Source organism: Hakea prostrata, unplaced genomic scaffold (assembly GCF_041222555.1).
Source record: "Hakea prostrata isolate BN-2017 unplaced genomic scaffold, UWA_Hpros_2 contig_202, whole genome shotgun sequence".
NCBI classification, from domain to species: domain Eukaryota; kingdom Viridiplantae; phylum Streptophyta; class Magnoliopsida; order Proteales; family Proteaceae; genus Hakea; species Hakea prostrata.
The window spans coordinates 44433-64187 of NW_028291321.1; the positions used below are offsets into that span (position 1 = coordinate 44433).

The following is a 19755-nucleotide window of genomic DNA, read 5'->3' on the forward strand; positions in this document are numbered from 1 at the left end:
GTTGTAGAGAAACCTGAGGTCTTGAACCGTAGAAGACTGAATCACTGAAGAAGACGTTAGTATTTAGGTTTATAAAAACATTCAACATTTAGGTTTTAGAAATCGGGCGACATGTCGCCCGTGTCGACAGTGTCGCTAGGGTCCGACACGGCGACACAGGTCGACATGTCGAACCTTGGTTAGGACTCCCCAGCATTCATTAGTACTCATACCAATGGTTATGGTGAGAGAATGTGGACCATACCCATACACACGGGATCCCATTAGAGGTAACCAGTTCGTGAAGGATCAGAGTGATGAGACCTTCCCAGAGGAGGGTTGGTGTTCATCTTAATGCATGTTTGCCTAGTAGAGACTAGTATGGTTAGTTCATTAGCTGCACACTTAGCATGTCATTGCATTCTTCTTATATTTACATTATTGTTATCGTAGTATATATGTGAATTGTTGCCTTACTGAGTTCTGTAAAACTCATCCTTGTGGATTTCCTTATTTTTCTTGGTTGACTATGCAGGTGTAGAGGAAAACCAGTATCCATTGGAAAACTCCACTAAAGTTATCCTAGAGACGCCAATGGGCACTGGTTACACTGAATACAAAGTTTCGTGTGGAAGTCTGGAGTGCTCTTACGAAACCTATTAATAAAGACAGAGCTATGATTTGTTCATCGCTGGGATAAAGAGATTAAAGGTGGACTCATGACACCTTTTTAGAGCAATTTGTGGAAAAGACTCATTAGATGCTTAAGAATGAATGTAAACCATAATTAAACTATTTTCTTCCACTTACATACTCTTTTTTACATACATCTTAGTATTCATTGAACTATTTATTTTTTGCTTTTGATTGTGGGATTGTGTGCTTTATTTATTACTAATAGTGTAATTTGATCTTGTGACTATGGATCACATCCACAAGTTGTCAGGGCGAATCCAATACTATTAGGTGGGATGTGATAGTAATGCCCTTAGCCAAAATACTGTGAGTGAACATTGGCCTGAGTAATAGATCAATATTAGTTAAGCCCACACTCCAACACTCATAACCGCCTATTCTTGCATGTCTCTTTATGATTCAATTATTGGAGTAAGTTGATGTATATATGTAGGTCTTCTCCAAGCTAAAAAAATAGTGGCTCAATATCTTATTGTTAAATATGATTCCAATGAGGTGAGTAACATATTAATACCTCCACTTGCCCTGAGTATGCATCTGAGTTGTTCTTGTAGGCTGGGGCGGATCCAGGATTCAACATTATGGGGGGCTGAAGAATGAAAGTCCAGATAACCTTCTCGTTGGGGAAACACTAATGTTTTTTCGCCAGACATATTGTGCGGACCATTATAAGACCCATCGGGTCCAACCTCTAAATTATTTTATTATCTTAAGGCATAGGCCCAAATATATTTTGTGGGACCCACACATATTTTTTAAAAATAGGTAAATTAAAGCAACAATACAAAAAAAATGACCACTACAAGAAAATGGGCCTATAGTGGCGTTTTGAAAATGCCACCATAAACATTTCCCGGTGCTTCAAAAAAGCCGGCAAAAGTTGTGTCGTATTACAATAGGGGCATTAAAAGTAAATGCCGGTAATGGTGAGTTACGACGGCATTTTTCCCAGCATTTTACAAACGTATAAATGGAAAACTATATGAGGAGATACCAGAGCGTTCGTTAAAGCATATATGGAAGACTATATGGTTTTGAAATGTTAATCCAACAAGGGTAGCTAGTCTGTGAGGAATAACATTCCTAGATGGGTAAGGATATTAGACCAAAATGACACTACGTATGAAGAATGGAATTTGGATCACATGTAGTGTGTTAATCTATGTCCTTACATTGGTTTGGATACCCTGGCAGATGCCAGTACTTATACCAATGGTTACGATGAGAGAGTGTGGCCCTATAACCCCAACCATGGTGTGATGTGGACCGTACCCATATATTGCGGGATCCCAACAGAGGTACCAAATTTGTGAGGGATCAGAGTCTTGAGACTTATCAGAGGAGGCTAGTGTTCATCTTAATGTGTGTCTACCTAGGTGGAGACTAGCATGGTTAGTTTATTAGCTGTATACCTAGAATATCATTGCATCCTTTACGTCCCTACATTTCATGTTATTGTGGTATACATGGATTCTTGCCTTACTGAGTTTTGTAGAACTCATCCTTGTGGATTTTCCTTATTTTTCTCATATGGCTATGCAGATATAAAGAAACCCTGTTTTTAGGGGAGATTGACACTGAAGAGATACTAGTGATGCCAGCGGGAGTTAGTTACAATTTGCACAACCTTTTGTGTGGATGTCTGGAGTGTTCTTACAGTGCCTAGCAATAAAGATAGGGTCATGATAGCTCGTTGCTAGAAATATGAGATGGAGAATGGTCTCATGACACCTTTTGTAGAACGATTAGAGTGCAGACCTATGAAATGTCTAAAAACAATTGTAAACCTTAATTAGAGTATTCCTTTGCTTCCGCTTACAGACTCCATTTCAGATATTCCTCAAGATTCAATTTTTGATTTTGGACATTTACTTATTGATGGACTAACTATTTCTTGCTTTTGATTGTGATTTTGTGTACTTTATTTATTATTGAGACTATAACTTGATCTTATGACTGTGGATCACATACACAGATAGTCGGGGCGAACTCGATACTGTCAAGTTGGTGTGACACTAACAATGGAATACGTTCTCCTCAAAACAGGGTAATGATAATAGGAATCTATTAATTCAAAGAGTATTTTGAGGAAACATACTCCATCATGAAAGACTCTCTTTAAGAGGCTGATTGATAGCTAGTGCCATTGTGGCCACAGAGTAACGAATCCTAGGATCTAAAACAAAACATTTTATATGGTGACAATTTGTATTCACTAATTTTTTTTTAAAATCATTGCAAGTAAAAATTTGCTAGATCTATAAATTTTAAAAAGATTTACCTAAACAAATGTTTTTATAAAAGTTTAAAGCTACTAGATTTTATTTTTGAAAAGAATTATCAAATCCTTATTCTGGTGCTAATTTTCTCGCTTGACCAATATTTTATTCTAAATGACATAAATTATCATTCTAATATTTTATACTTAAATTAGAAAAACTTTAAATTAGAAAGAAAAAAGATGCAAAAATAGATCTGGGAAACCTTTTGAAAACATCTTATGATGTAGATCTTTTTCAAAATCAATAGATTTGAGAAAACTTCCTTTCTTTTTTATTGGAAAATAGAGAATGAGAACTGATACAAAACAATACTAATATTTTTTATTTATTTTTTCTTTTCACCTCCTTGTTGGAAAAAGAAAATGTACTTTCTTCATTCCTATTGGAATCACTTAAATGTGATTATATATTTACTGAGCTGATTTCACCAATGAATCAATATATAGGGTAAAAAGGTTTTTCTTATAACTTAGTGAGATCATCAACAACTTTGCAAAACAAACGTTTAAAAACTTAAATTCATCATTCCATAAACGTAGACTTTGTTGGTCGATTGGTTGGCAGCCTGGCCCAGTTGACCAATGGAACAGTACGGGGCTGTAAACCCTAAATTGGTCAAAACTTCTTCGTTTGAAGTCTGATTGCTCCGAAATTTGAAGGGGAGTTCCCCAAAGACACACTGAGACTATCTAAGAAGGTCTAGGCATCAAACATGGTCAAAATATAGGTTCTTGATTGAACCAACAAATTAGGGTTTCAAAGCATATAGTCCAAGGATCTCATGGAGAGATCAGGGAGAATAAAGATTCACCCTAGGTCAAGAAAATAGGAGTTTATAATCAAGAAAGGGTGCTGGGGAGGATCCAAATGAATTAAAAGAGGATTAGGGTTCCCTAATTTGGTTACCTTCTCATGGAGGTTACCCAAAATTAACTCTCAAAATAACCCAAGGTAGGTTCACAGGGAGTAAGGGAAACATAGATTAAGTATTTCAAAACAAGGTATAGCATTGGGGAGGATCCACCAAATTAACATAAACATTAGGGTAACCAATTTGGTTACCCTCTCATGAGGGTTACCCTAGAGTTCCCTCCCAAAATCAACCACTTAACAGATTCCCAAGGTAGGTAAGGAAAGGGATTCACCCAATCAATCACGTGGATCCAAGGAAAGGTTGTAACATTGAAGTGAAACCTTTCCCACAATCACCACCTTAGTAGGAAAAACAATAAGGGAGAAATCAAGAACTCATGTGAAATCAATAAACAAGAAACATCAATATGGTTTCAAGAACATAGAGTGAATGGGGGATTCACTCTAAGGCTAAGAAAATCAAAGAAGAGGCTATTACAAGTATAATACCTTTCTCATAATCAAGTAATCAGAAGAATATAAGAAATAATAGATCAAACAAGAAACAAGAAGATTACTAACCTTCGTAGAAGAAAAATCAATGAAGAATCTCGAACGGATGCGTGAAGATCTTCCTCGTCTTTGGAGTAGTGGTTCTAGGGTTCTTCCCACGTTCCCCAGATGTTTTGAACTGATTGTGAGTAAAAAAATGGAGTTCCCCCCTGTAAATAGAACAAAAACTCCTAAAAATACAAGGATTTCCAATTTGACCTTGCTGTCTCTATTGGTCGATTGGTAGCAACTCCATAATAGGGATTTAATGGTCCAAACCTCAATATCTTTGGATGGGCTTCTCATAACACATCAAACTACATACCTAGCGTGGAGTTAAACACCATGTCTTCAACTGAGATGTCCCATAAAGACTTCTTCCTTCACTTTGGGTCTTTAGATCTACTAAGATTTAGGCCTGACTTGACTTCCTAGGGCCTTCCAAAGATAACAACACTATACTTAAGGTCCAACTTCAAGGTCAAACTATAGGTTAATACTCCATATATATCAATTGCATAATTGATGGGGAAAGATCCTTACTTGGACTTGCTTTCCTAATTATAGATTATCTGCAGCGGAAGAAATCTGGATTCCACATCCTTGTTCCTCTACCAAAGCTCCACTAGGATGATTCCACAATCACTAGGAAAGGGAACAAATTCCACAACCCAAATGCGGTGTGGAAATGATGGTAAGGAGATCTAAAGCAAGGAACTCCTTTCTTGCGTTTCAAGGAGAGACGGAGAGAGAGAGAGAGATGGAACCGCCTCTTTTTTCTGGAAAACTCTCTTACGAATGAATCACACACTTTAGTGATGTGGTGGTTTTCAAATATATAACCTATATTTTGTAACCAACCTAAAAGTGTTTTTCCAGTTTTGCCCTTGGGCATATATATTTAAATTAATAAACATAAAATCCCTACATCTCCCACTTGCACAAGGGAAAGTTTTAATCTCTCTGTCACAATGTGTTCCAAATATATACACATTCAATCTCTGCTATGTATCCCAGATACATAGACCTCTTGTGTCCCAGACACACATGTATATCCTAGTTATACATATATTGATCTCTTTGCTATGTATCCCAGATACATAGACCACTCGTGTCCCAGCCACAAACATTTACAAGTCATACTGGCAAATGGGTTGTGCGACCGATGATATACCTGCATGCGTGAGCCCCAAACTATAACCTTCCTAGAAGGCCAGAATGGCACATCACTCAAAGAAACACATCAAATAATCATTAGTATACCACACTGTCCTACGTTTATTCAAACTCACCAAACTAAAGGTACCTCGATCCCTCTGAGAGATCACCTTCTTGTCCTTAAAATGTTCACTTCTGTAACACACACAGTTGGTGCCGAGAAAACACTTTTAGGGTGCGGTTGAATCGAACCTTTCCTTTCGCCCCAGACCATCAGTACACTTAGGATTGACTCCTTTCTCGGTAATGCCCCTTTAGGTCGAATCAATCATGACCATAGGTAACACCCCAAAGTACACTTAGGATTGACTCAACCCAATATCTGAGCATCACCTTTTCCAGTAACCCTTCGTTTCATGATGTCGTCGAAAGTCACTAAGAACACTAATGGATCATAAGGTCTAGGACTCACACAATAAGAGGAGCAGGGATCCATTCTCTCTTTTCCAATGATTGCTAAGCACACATAGTATGATATACGTGCTATGGTGGAGCATTCTATTTACAACATAACGTATGTCCATCTTAACACCATACAGGTCTTAGTCTAGTCGCAACCTCTTGCGCCTAACTTGAGTTTCTTTATTGTCGCCACCCTAGCGCCACATAAAGTACTCGCACCTAGCTCCTATAGGCAACATGAATAGTGGGAACATTCATGTCGATTCTCTTCACAATAGAGAAACTCATCTTGATTCCAAATCAAGGTGACATCATGATTATGAACTGACCTACACAAAGTCATTCACAATCCGTCTCATCTCTGCTCACCTCCAAGACGCCAGAGGCGAATGCTCGTGTGAGTGAGCCATTCTCTTGCCAATTGACATATCTTGTTTTATGCTAGAAGAAACACAATCACACAAAAAGTGAATAAAAATAAATCCTTGAATGAACTCATATTACTCAATAATATGAAAGTTTCAATACAAAAGTAAGTCACAATCTACGTAAGCCCAAGGATTTTACATGAGAAATAAAAACATCCTTGGCTATAGGTTTGGTAAGAGGGTCAGCTACCATCTGACTAGCTGATATGTGCTTAAGTACAACTCTCTTCCTTGATATAATGTCTCTAACAAAGTGATATCTCAACTGTATATGTTTGGTCTTCCCATGATACTTGGGGTCCTTGACATAGCTAAGAGCTATCGTACTATCACAGTAGACAAGGCCAACCTCTTTGGATGTCATCACAATTCTAGTATGTCGAAGGAATCTCTTCAACCAAACAACCTGTTACATCCACCCAGCCGGTACCCTAACTGGCATACCCGAATGTGTGATCCACAGCCCCGAAGATCAAGTATCGAGGAAATCATCCTCCCACATAGACAATAACATAATCATAAACAGGGAATAATCAAGGTTTTAATATTATAAATAAAATATCCAAATCAGGAAATGAATAATAATATAATCAGAGTGCGGAAAATGATACCAGATATTCGAAGATATCAAAATAGAGTAGAGAGAGAGAGAGGCGGAAACTCACTCCACAGATACAGCGGAACGTAGTACGTAAGTTTAAAAAGAATTACAATGATTCTAAAGAAAAGTAAGGAAAAAAGATCAAACAAAACTACGAGTTTTCTATCCTATAGATGACATCTTCAAAATAGTGGACTTCGTCAGTCCAACATAGATGTTCCAGCTCTACATTACATCTAATCATAGTACGCAACTTGATCGCTCGAGGGATCATCAGGGTAATCTTGATTGTTGCCAACACCTTACGTGTAGTACGCTTCATCAGTTTGCACTTCATCGTACTGTCCTTCATAGTAGTCAGTACCTGTAGGATAATCTAACAAACATTGTACAAAAAGGAATGAGTTTCGAAAGAAACTCAGTAAGGCAAGTTAACTCATAACAACATAAATAACATACGGCAAATCCTAACAAGATGCAATGCAATATGAAACAGATAATGTATGTATGCATCTAAACTCTATGTATGCTGGTCTCTATTGGATGACATGCTTTAAGTCATAGCACCGTACTTCTTTGGGTAGGTAAATCACACAACGCCTTTTGGTAGTGGGTCCGGCATCCCTCTCGGACAATCCATGGTTGGGGGTTAAGTCACCGCTCTCTCACATCACCATTGGTCCAAGTATTGGTGCATGTCAAGGTTTAAACCTAGCCCAATGCAAGTCATCTACTTAGTTACATCAACTCAGCTCCAGATACGTCCATTCCTCCCCTCTCGAGATCCTTCCCGGTATCCTTCACACTAGAGTCAGCATATTACCTCTCAGACTACGGACTCATCAACCCTATTGGTTATCCACATATGGTAAACGGGAAGCTCTTATGTCGTCTCATGGATATAACTCACCGGTCTTGAGCACCCATGAGCCTAAGTCTATCCATATGCAACCCTCCAATAAATGGCCCCCACAATATGATTCCCGTCCTCTCATGGGTTGGTTACCGGTCTTGAGCGCCTGTGGATCACATTGCTACCACGGGTCGTTCGGTCTCAATACCCTTCCGATTTGGGTCTGATGTAATGGGGACATCCTAGCCAAACACTGCTAGACAGTCCTATGACAATCAATGATTTGGGAAAGCATCAATGGGCAACCCCGGAAACATCCCATACTATTTCCGGTAATGTCCAAGGACAGAAGTGTCAAAGGACACCTCTCAATCCCATACCATACCTAATCAAACACATTCTCAGATTAGCCATGTCATGCACAATCAACGATTCATCATATAAAAGAGAATATAAAGTCATGATCTAATCATTAAACAATATAGTAATAAGCAATTCATATAAGCTTGAATAATGAAAAAGAAAACATAAGTGAAGTGCTACTGTACTTACAGTTGTACATCAGAAGTATAAAGTACAAGAACAGTACATAAACTCAGAGTTTCATTAAGTAGAAACCAGAGAGTATACGATCTATGTAATTATGAAATAACTATCCTTACCTTGATTATCGCCGAAGATAATCCAAAGATCAAAGAGAGCAACTCAAAACTTAGCAAATAAACCCCTAACAATCATCGATACAACATTAGGAAAGATACCTAAAGGATCAGAGAGCAAACGAATCGAATCGGGCTAAAAATGAAGCTACTGCCTCCTTTGGTCGAGTGCTTGGTCTATCGACCCGAGTCGACCAAGCGATCGACCAACCGAGTCACTACGGAATTGCAAAAACTAGATTGGTCATAACTTCTTCGTTTGAAGTCGGATTGATCCGAAATTCGAAGGGGAACTTCCTAGAATGTATTAGAACTATATGGGAAAGTAAAAAAAATCAAGTCATGGTCAAAATATGGGTTCTTGATTTGAACCAAGAAACTAGGGTTTCAACCTTATGGCTCTTATGAAAAGGCTATGATCACAGGATGAAAGGGACTAATTGCTATCAAGAAAATAACAAGAAAATCATTAAAAATCAAGTTTAGATTAATCTAAACATTTCCAATGATGTTTCCCTCGCATGGGAGGTTACCAAAGGTTTCCAGAAAGATCATACAAGGTCAGGGTTTCAAGAAAAGTTTCGGGTTAGGGTTCAGATCTTGACGATGATCATAGATCTCAAGGAATAGAATGAGATCAAGAAGGGATGGTTGCAAGGATGCAGCATCTTCTTCCTAATCTCAGTCAAGAATAAGATTAAAGAAAAGAAATTCGTAATGTCGAAGTGATTACTAACCTTGAATTGGCAGATCAGAGATGAGAAGCTTCAGATCTGCAAAGGAATCGTTTGAATCACCAGAGAGAGTTTCGAAGAGGTCTTCTCACGTTCAAAAAGTGTTTAGGAGGCTGCCGTAACTAAGAAACACGAAGTAGGGTTTAAATATAAGTGAAAAACCCTAAAATTGCATTTTCTCGGATTTAGCAAACCTTTGGTCGAGTGCTTGGTCGACTGGCCCAGTCGACCAGGGAGTTGACCAAGCAGAACAGAAAGGCCAAAATAGGGAAATGGAGGATCAAATGGGCTCTAAACCTCAAGGGCTTTTGCACACATATCAAGTGACATACCTAGGGTATAGAAATGCCTTCAAACCAAGTCAAATAATACTCCAAGTCCTTCAACTAATCTCATCTTCAGACAAGTGCAGCCTTCTTTCCGAGTGGCTTATCCGAGGGGAGCAAACCTTGGATATGGGCGACTTTCTGACGCGGATCTTCGAGTACTTCGGGGTCGACCTGAGGGGGAGAGGATGTTGTCCCGGTTGGGCATGGCTACACTATAGGTCACAGATTGGTCGCTCAGATGCACTTACTGGGCGGACCAAACTCACCAGAGATGCCAGCCGAGCCAGAGGACATGAATGTAGAGGCTGATGATGAGGATCATGCAGACTCACCACCACCTTCCCAGTTCGAGACAGGAGGCACATCCGGGACTCAGGATACTTCGGAGGTCGCACCACCTTGGGCTAGAGGTCTGTTCACTAGGATGGACCAGTTCGAGCAGGGGCATGCAGAGATGAGGGGCCAGATAACAGAGTGCCTTGACATACTCCGCCAGATGAGACTAGCTCCACCACCACCACCACAGCAGTTGATAGACTTAGGCTTTGATCCTTTTTGATTCAGTACTGACTTAGTGTTTAGATATGTTTATTGTAGTTTTTATTCAGCACATGTTCATTTCCTACCATTTTGTAAAGCGTAGAGTACGCTCCAAATTATGTAAAGCTTTATCTTATTAATGAAATACCGTTATGTTTGTTACATTTGTATTATTGTCTCTTATGCACTTTCTTGATAATTATAATGTGAGAATGTATTTCACTTGACTTATATTAAGTTATGCAAAAGATAATTCACTTACTTTCTCAGTTTGTTTCTAACGAAAGATGTTCTATTATTCACTCTAATTCTTTTGAGTCACTTCTGGATCTATGACTCAGATTGCTCATCTAACACTTGTATTAAATATTATTGACTTCATAATACCTGGCTCTGATACTATTCTGTCACACCCCACCCACCGGTCTCGGTTACCCGCCCGACAACCCGTGGGTGCGATCCTTCACAAGATCCAAGGTTTTAGTCTATCAACAATATTTAAGACAAATAAAGATAATTAAGAGCAAAGACTATTCAACAACTGAATTAAATGAATTACATGAGTCCAAATACTCCAATAACAATAATAAAGGAAAGAAATAATGAATAAAATGAATAAGGGTTTAGCGGAAGTAAACAAAAAAGTTATATCAATTTCTTCCCAGTTTCCTTTTCTAAGTTTAAAAAGTGTTTTTCATGAATCTCAAAGTAAGGTGTCCTCCAGTTCTTTTCTATTCGCTGAGCGAACTTTCTGACCACCTTCCGTCTTTGACCATCAATAGGTGCGATAAACGCACTCCATGCAGCTGCAGGAGCTCCCGCACATGCTATTTCCATCTCCCACTGACGGTGCCACATCTTCTTCATATGGGATGGTTCCTTCATAGGAAACCAGTCCATCTTCCTGTATAATTCCTTCTTCTGTGTAGGCTAATAAACATATACAAAATAAAGGCGTGAGTTCTAAAGAACTCAGTAAGAAACAATCACAAATCCCATCAATTATCCAACAAATGTCAAGATGTACAAATAATAAGAATGAATGCAAAATATGAATGATACTATGATTTCTAACTATGCAGGTCTCTAATAGTTGACATGCTTTAAGTTATACACCAGCCGTCCTCTGGGTAAGTCTCATCACTCTGATCCGGCAAGGACTGGCTACCTCTGTAGGGATCCTGGGAAAAAGGGAAAAGTCCACACTGGCTCTCATTTCCATGGCTGGGGTTAAGTCAACACTCTCTCACCACGACCATTGGTAATGAGTATTGACGCACGTCGGGGTTTCTAATCCAATGCAAGGTCATACTGGTTACATGTCTATATGAAGTCCAGATACATCACCTATGGCACCAACCAACTCGGTTCAGTATCCTTCACAACCTAGGAGAGAGAATCCTCACGGACTAGCTACCGCTGTTGGACTCCACTCCTTAACCTTATGGTCATCCACATATTATTGGGGCGGATGCTCTCATGATTCCTCACGACACCCGGTCCGATCCTTGGACATCCATGAGCCCAACCCTAACATATGCAACCTACCATTTATATGACTAACAGTGGACCACAATGTCACATCACTGTCATCACGGGTCACTCGGTTTCAATCCCCCTACCGAAAGGGTAGTAGCATGTGGGGTACCTAACCATGCAATTCTAGACTCTACCTAAATAATGCAATCAAATAGTAAAGACAGTGCTGGAGACATCAGCAGGCATGTGTCCCATTCCACATCCTTCTGATATCACTAGCTAAGATATCCCAAAAATAGCTACCTCATCCATCAGAACCATATACCAACTATCATCAATACATAACATTCATAATCAACACAGTATGTATGTAAGTAAGACAAACAGCAGTAAAGTAATATGATTTATATTTAAGACATAAAAAGCGCAGCATATATAAAGATATATGATTTCAAATAGACACTAGATTAACATATTACAAGTCTATTCAAGAGATAGGATGAATTGTCCTTACCTGCATATAAGTAAAACTGTCCGTGAAATGAATTTCGTTAACTATTATATGACTTTTCTTTCAAACAGTGAATACCTATACACAGGGTTACAATAAGATATAAGTTAAATGAATCAATTTGAATCAGAACCAAAAGTCATTTGGTCTCTGTTTACCAGCCGGTCGCTTAGGTTGAGCGACCGCCACTAGTGACCGCCCCAAAAATAGAGAGTTTCAATCCGAAACTCAGGCTTCTGATTACTCGTTTTCAATCCAGATTTCGAGTAATCATGACCTAAGTTTCAAATCTAATACTCCCTAAGCCAAAGGGTGAAGGAAATCCTAGTAATTACCATCATTGGGTTACCCAGAACTCTCCCCTTGACTGGATTATCCTTCTCACGAAAACAAGGTTCCGTTTACGGGTAATTCATCTCAAGTAGATTGGAAAGAGAGTCACAATGATCAAAGGGGGTAACCACAAAGACGAGGGGATGGGTTAACACTAAATTAACAGACAAAGAGAGTAAAGAACAAAGGATTAATTCATTACCTCACGACAGAAAGCCAGAAAAAGGAAGGACTGATCTCCAAGTCACTGCCAGCACTCCAAAGTCTCTTTCGGAACTTCCCCACAGCCGTCTAACCTCCAAATTTAGGAACCACGGATAAATATTCGTTACTTAGATGAGGGTTGCCTTTTATAGAAGTCAGGGGGCAAAATAGGGTAAAATTCCCAAAAACAGACCGGGCGGTCGCTCCAGGCGGTCGCTTGGTTTAATCGACCGCCACTAGCAACCACCCCCATGTAATTTGCCATACAAGGGTGCTTTTGCTAGGGGGTTGATACCCAAGGCCATCCTAGCCCTAAAGAAGAGATGGGGGAGATCTTACCTTCATTTCGGACATCTCCGAACAACACTTGACTTCCAGAATTCCAAATACCAAACAAGGCAGGCTCTTCAGACAAAGGATCCAGATCCATGGGTTCAGGGTATGGATCATGGACTTCTATCTGGACACTCCACAAATTCACCAGACTAGACCTTCGGGTTCTCGGACCTGAAATACGGATCTCGGGTTAGAAATACGGGGGTTGTTACAATACATATGCGAGAAAAGTTCCATATGTATGGGAGAACCCCAATGAAGAGACTGTGGATACATTAATGGGAATTGGTGTTGCACAACACAAAGCCTCCTGCGGGTGCATGGAGTGCTCTTATGGTACTTATTGATGGCAAGAGGATCCAAGTGTTTCGTCATTTGGATAGGTTGATGAGAGAGGGTTTTATGACACCTTTTATCGAGATATTAGAGGAGAGTAGTGCCAGTCCTGAGAAAGACAAGAACTATGATTAAACTAGGAGATTTTCTTTGCTTATGCTGAAAACATTCTTTTGAATACATTTCCCTTTTGATTCATTCCTTGGATTAATTTTTTACTTTTCATTGGATTTTTGACTCTTTATTCTAATACATTATTTATTGAATGGATTAATTGATTACTTTTCATTGGACTTTTTACTCTTTATTCTTTTACATTATTTATTGAACTGTTCTTTGCTCTTAATTTGGCATTGTGTGTATTTATTATTAGTGATGGCTAAACTGAGGATCTTGTGGTTGTGGATCACACCCACGGGTTGTTAGGAGGGTTCAATACTAGCGGGTGGGGTGTGATAGTGAGGGATTAGAGTGACGACACCTACCCAGAGGAGGGTTGACGTTATATCTTAAAGCATGTTTGCCTAGCTAGAGACTCGTATAGTTAGATTACTAGATGCATTTCATAAATCAACATATTACTATTCATCTTCCGGTCACTATGTGATTGTGGGATATATGGGATTGTTGCCTTACTAAGTTCGTCAGAACTCATTCTTTGTGGATTATCTTGTTTTCTTTAGATACCCTTACAAAAATAGGAGAAGTTCCCCATGCGTGGGAGAACGCCTCTGAAGAGATATTGGAGACGACAATGGGATCTGGTCCTGCACAACATGAAGTTTCCTGCCGGTGCATGGAATGTTCTTGTAGCACCTATTCATGGGAAGAGAGCCCTGATCGTCCGTCATTGGATCGGTCTATGAAGGAAGGACTTATGACTCAGTGAATTGAGAAATATGAGATAGAGTACCCTAAGAAGATATAGGAAAATAATAAAACATGATGAGACATTTCTTTGAACAATTTTACTTCCGTTGTCACAAACCTCGTTACATATCTTGTTACCTACCATAGGATACACTCGTTTGAGACATTCTTTGATATCTTTTAGTTTGGTTTGGATTTATGAATTCATTTATTTTCTTAATTAATTATTGAATTGTTCTTGCTCATGAATTATGACATTTTGTGCATTATTTATTATTGATGATGTAACTATGGATCTTATGGTTGTAGATCACTCACACAAGTTGTCAAGAGGGTCCGATACAAGCGGTTGGGGTGTGACAATACAAGAAAGCCTAACGGAAAGTTATTCTTTGGAATTCGTTATGCTTTGAAAAATCTGAACACAAAGTATTTATAGATCAACACTATATCGTTTTGTGAATCAAGGGGTACCCATTGGTTAGAAAGGTACATACCTATTCAGTACATTCATGGTTATAAATATAAGAACCAATTTGTCTAGGCACAAACATACATGAACATAACCAAACTGTAGGATCGTTCAATTTGCACGATCGATGGTCCAACTTGATTTTGTGTTTAGATAAGAATCTATCTTTATAATGGTTAGATTATTAATGCAAATCTAACCATTAGAATTTCTAGGATTCTTGGGGATTTACCTCCATCACCTTGATCAGTTGTTGAAATAAATGGGGGATTTACCTCCAATACCTCTCGGCGACCAAGCTTTGTCTCAGGGCAAAAATGGCACTTTTCGGAAATTAGGTTTTGAAGCCCTGTTTAATTATTTTTTTCTTTCTAAAACGTGTTTTTATGCTCTAAAGCCGTTAGAGAATGCCGGAGACACTCTAGAGAACCCACTCCAAGGTGAAGGAAGGTTTGGGAGCATCCGTGAAGTTTTCTGTCCGACGATTCTTCTTCTACAAGGTTAGCATTCACTCTATTCTTTCTAGTTCTTCTTTCTCTATTGTTTCTACCTATTGTAGAGACTTTGAAGAAGGTCTAAATCATTGTAATGACCTATGCTTCTATTCCCTTAGATCTAGAGTGAATCTCCATTCACTCTAGCTCTTCTGTGAACTTCACGGTATGATTTTAGTAAAGACTTAGTATAAATCTATGTGATCTTTATTCTTGTTGATTAGTCTAATTTCCAATCCATGTGAGATTATATTTTATGATGTTTTCAGACCTTATTCTACTATTCTCTTTACCTTAGAGTGAATCACTCTAGTCTATCCGTGAATATGCGGTTTGATTTCGGATGAAACCTAATATAGAACTCGTCAGGTTTTTATTCCTTTGGCCATGATTAATGCCTAAATTCTATTAGATAATGTCCTACCATGATTTGAAAAGTTTCTAATTAATTTTAGAGTGATTTGGAACCTAAATGATGAGTTTCCGATCGATTTTAGGATTTGCTATCTGAACACAACAACCTTGGTCAATTGGCTTGGCAGCCTAAGGCAACCAAGCCAGGTGACCAACCATGCTGCTAATAGCGAGAATGCCTTGTTTTGCCTTCTTTTCATCTTCAAACCTTTTGGGTTTGTTCCTAACATTGAATCATCATATTGTTAGGACTTTTTTTGGCAAATTTGAACTCATCTTTTGGTGTACTCTTCAAGGGTTTCAAGTCGACAACAAGGTGAGGACATTCACTTACATATAACCTAAGTTGCATTCTTATTTGTAATAGGATTTGAATGCATATTCTATATTGCTGTTTTAGGACTTAAACATGATTGTTGTGCCTTTTAATTTCAGAATGCTGTTAGTAATGATGTTATGCATATTTGTTAAATATGTGAATGTTTGGAATTAATGAATTGTGATATGATGATGTGATTGGAATCATATTGTAATTTAAATGCTTAGGTTGTGATTGTGGAATGAGGAATGCCAATTGGGTGTTTCTATCATCAATGTCCACGGGTTAGGAATCAAACACCAGCAGTGAATCAGAATACACTTAGACAGATTTTGAAACAACAGTCTGTATGGTTTTTTTACGGTCGATCTTGGCTTTGGTGTCAAATTTGTATTTTTTTCCGTTTTCTTTTGGAAAAATTCTGCGTATCAAATTAACACCCTTACACATAGTTGGATCATAACTTGAAGAAAATGAAGAACCAACCATTTATTTATTTTCTTCTTTTTCTTCAGGGAGCTATTCTTGGGGAACGTTTATTGAACACTCTCCACACAACAATAAGGAAAATTCATTATTGACGCCTCTGAAGGTGCCAAACAAGTTTTGTACAATTTTTTTCCCCCAAAGATGGTAAAGATTCGAGTTTCCCATGTGTATTTCATGCCGTACTAAGCTGATTTTTTTTCCTGAGCTAAAAGATTAAATACATAGAAAATATTAACAAAGTAAAAGAACTTGAGATATATTTCAGGCATCATTATTCATCATCAGAAGTCTTTCTAAGATAGAAATCTACAAGAGTGGCAAAGGCTTCGAATGGCTTGGTTGTGAGCAATTCAACATTGGAGCTGAATTGTTTCTCAAGCTCATATTCCACGGTTGTCTTGACAATGGATACATTTGCTGTTTTCTCTATCACTTGATAGGAAACCCTATACAACTGAAACCCCATGTCAAGAAATCCTCCTTCGATCACCTCCGTCACCTTAAGGCGTTTTTCGTTGTCAATCTTCGTGACTCTCTCTAGAAACCCAGGAATTCCTACACAATAATGGAAACAGACACCGATCAATTTTTTCAAAGGAATAATCAAAGATGTAACTTTTGATAAGAAAGTATATAAATAGAACATAAGTTTTAAGCCCAATAGAATTAGATGATTCTGCAAACATATGTACGAACCAGATGGAAATGTGACCTTACACACGGTACCCTCACCGCCATCACCGTTAATATTGTCCACCCTAACGAAGCACGAAAGCGATTTAGTGGCTAACTTAGCTAGTTTGTCTGTGCCGTAAACATCCCAAACCTTATTTGCAGGTTGCCTCACCTTCGCTTCATGAAAGACTTTCCCATGCATTTTTCCTTCCGCTTCCTCCTTAGGAGCTTGCCTTAAGTTTATCTAAACATTTTTGTTGGTATAATTACGCCAAAATAAACCAAGAAAGAGCGAGGGAAGAAAAGAGAGGCCAAGGGAGAAAGAGCGAGCAAGAAGGAAGCAATGAAACTTGTACTATATAGAGAGGCCGTGGCTCTCCAAATTCAGGTAAATCTATTTTGTTGGAGGAATGTTGACCGGCAATCAATGAGATGGAATTATTCATTATTTTTTTTTTTGAAGTATCACGGTAGAAATTTAGAGTCGTTTTTAACATATTTAGCTATCCCCTTCCCTTTAAGTTTTACTATTTTTTTTTTGGGAAACAATTTTACTATTTCAAAAATACCCTTCTGATCGAATTCCATTTAATTGCCAGTCAGTAAGGATAACGATGACATTTCCGCCGCACGCTTAATAGCGAAATTCGATTCGGCAATGGATATTGTTACTCAAAATGAATTAAAAATTGACACCTTCAATAAGGTTTTCGTTTTTTTTTTGTGTGGTGAAAACACCTTGAATAAGTTCATGCCAGCAATTTATGGTTTGAAGTTAAACTCGGTTCTTCGATGGTAATTAGTGGTTTTGACGTTGATGCATCCAAAATCTGCTCAGCCCTTAGATCTCCTCTTGATGACCTGCAAAAACGGAAGCGTCAGATGTGGCCCGACCGCGGGGGTCGGGAGTCCACCCTCGAAGGCTAAGTCGGTTGATGAACTTAATCACAAACGGCTCTACTAGAAGCACAGAGCTAAGGAATAAAGAACTGGGAAAGGTGATCTAGATCGTAAGCTTCTGATAGTTTACGTCTATCAGTATGTATCTGAATCTGAGTCAGAGTCTCAGATTGTGTGTCCTCCTCACCTCGTATGGCAGTGAGGTTTATATAGAGTGTACCTTCGAATCTCCTTCGTTGGATGCACTTGAGCCTTCTTCGAGTAGTCGTTGGATCTTAACAGTTAGATCCGTTGAGTGATAGACTTCTACTAGTTTGGACTAGTAGAGGACTCCTAAGATAACCTTTAGGTTATGCGATGATTATCCCTTTGATAATGATTAGCCGCAGCCGTCAATTTGAGTCTGCCATCATTAGGGTAATTAACCTAATTCATTAGTTGAATTAGGGCGTGCTTGTAGCTGAATAAGTTTTCTTCCTCGGCAAGCCATCTTACGGATCCGGTTCGCTCGGGAGCGAGTCGGTTCCTCTCTGTTCGACACGGGTCGAGGGTCGAACCAGGTATGAACACGGTCCGATCATAATTTCTCCATATCCACGAGCCCCCTAGACCAAGCGTTCGGTCGATCCCGAGGGCTTGGTTTTTAATCGGGTTCTTCATCGGCAATAGTCTCTGCGTGTTCCATTAAATGTCATATCACATTTAATGCGGTGGTCACTTTTCCTCGAGCGTTGTGAGGGTAAGGCCACGTGTCTCCTTGCAGTCGATCTGTCGTGGATCACGTAATCCAAGCGACGGTTTTCGAACGCCTGTTTCAGATTCGTGAGTTCAAACTTTCAAAACGTCCTCAAATCTCGATCGTTGATTTTGAATCAATCTCGATCGTTCAAATTCCCGAACACTCGTGCGGGTGCTTTTAAAAGCGGTTCGTTGTCTTTGTAGGTTTCATTCTTCTGTCCGGAATTTGAACCTTTGTCGTCGCCTTCGCGCCTTCCTGCTCTCAAGCTTTTGCCTCACTTGAATCGGTAAGTTTCTTGGTCTTTTTCTTTTTGTTGCTTCTTGAAACAAGTAATGGTGGATAATAGGGCTTCTCACGGTACCCGAGTGTTAGTAATAGTAGTGGTAATGAAGCTTTTGCTTCTCCTCCTTCCGAACAATCGGATAGTGATAACAAAACCCTAACTGTCCTTTGTCGCGAGTTTGTTGAAGTTTCTCAAAAAGGTTTAGAGAGAAAAACCGAAACTCCTTCTGTCCTCCCTGAGTCTGGATCTTCCAAGACTTCTAGGGTAACTGTCGAGTCTTCTAGGCAGCCTCAAACTTCCAGGTCCAATGGCGGACCTGGCTCTATTCCCTCCATTTACAAGGAGGAAACCCTTCTTTCAGCCATCCAAGATTTTGATTTCCTTCCTCTTATCAGGTTAGGGCTCCCCATCCTGATGAGACGGTTGATTCAACCCTTTTGGGTGAATTTTCTCTCTACATAGATGCACTAGAAAGCGGGGTTCGCTTTCCCTTTTTTAATCCTTTGTTCTCCGCAGTTCTGAATCATTGGGACATTTGTCCTGGAATGCTCCTTCCCAATAGCTGGCGTCTCATGGTCGGCTTCTTGGATTTGTGTTTTGAACTTGGCATTACGCCATCTCTTTCTCTCTTTGTACATTTTCATGTTCTTTCTATCTCCCATCCTCCCGGATGGGTTTTTCTGTCCAAATGCAATAAGGCTGAACTTGATTAGAGGGGCAGCATCCTTGCCAAAGGAACTTTCCCTTCTAACCACAAAAGATGGCACGAACGATAC

At 39.1% G+C, this 19755-nt stretch overlaps 1 pseudogene; it reads right to left on the reverse strand.

Moving 5' to 3' along the window:
• Positions 1 to 16653: 16653 nt before the first annotated feature.
• Positions 16654 to 17259, reverse strand: LOC148998655 (norbelladine synthase pseudogene; annotated as a pseudogene).
• Positions 17260 to 19755: the final 2496 nt, after the last annotated feature.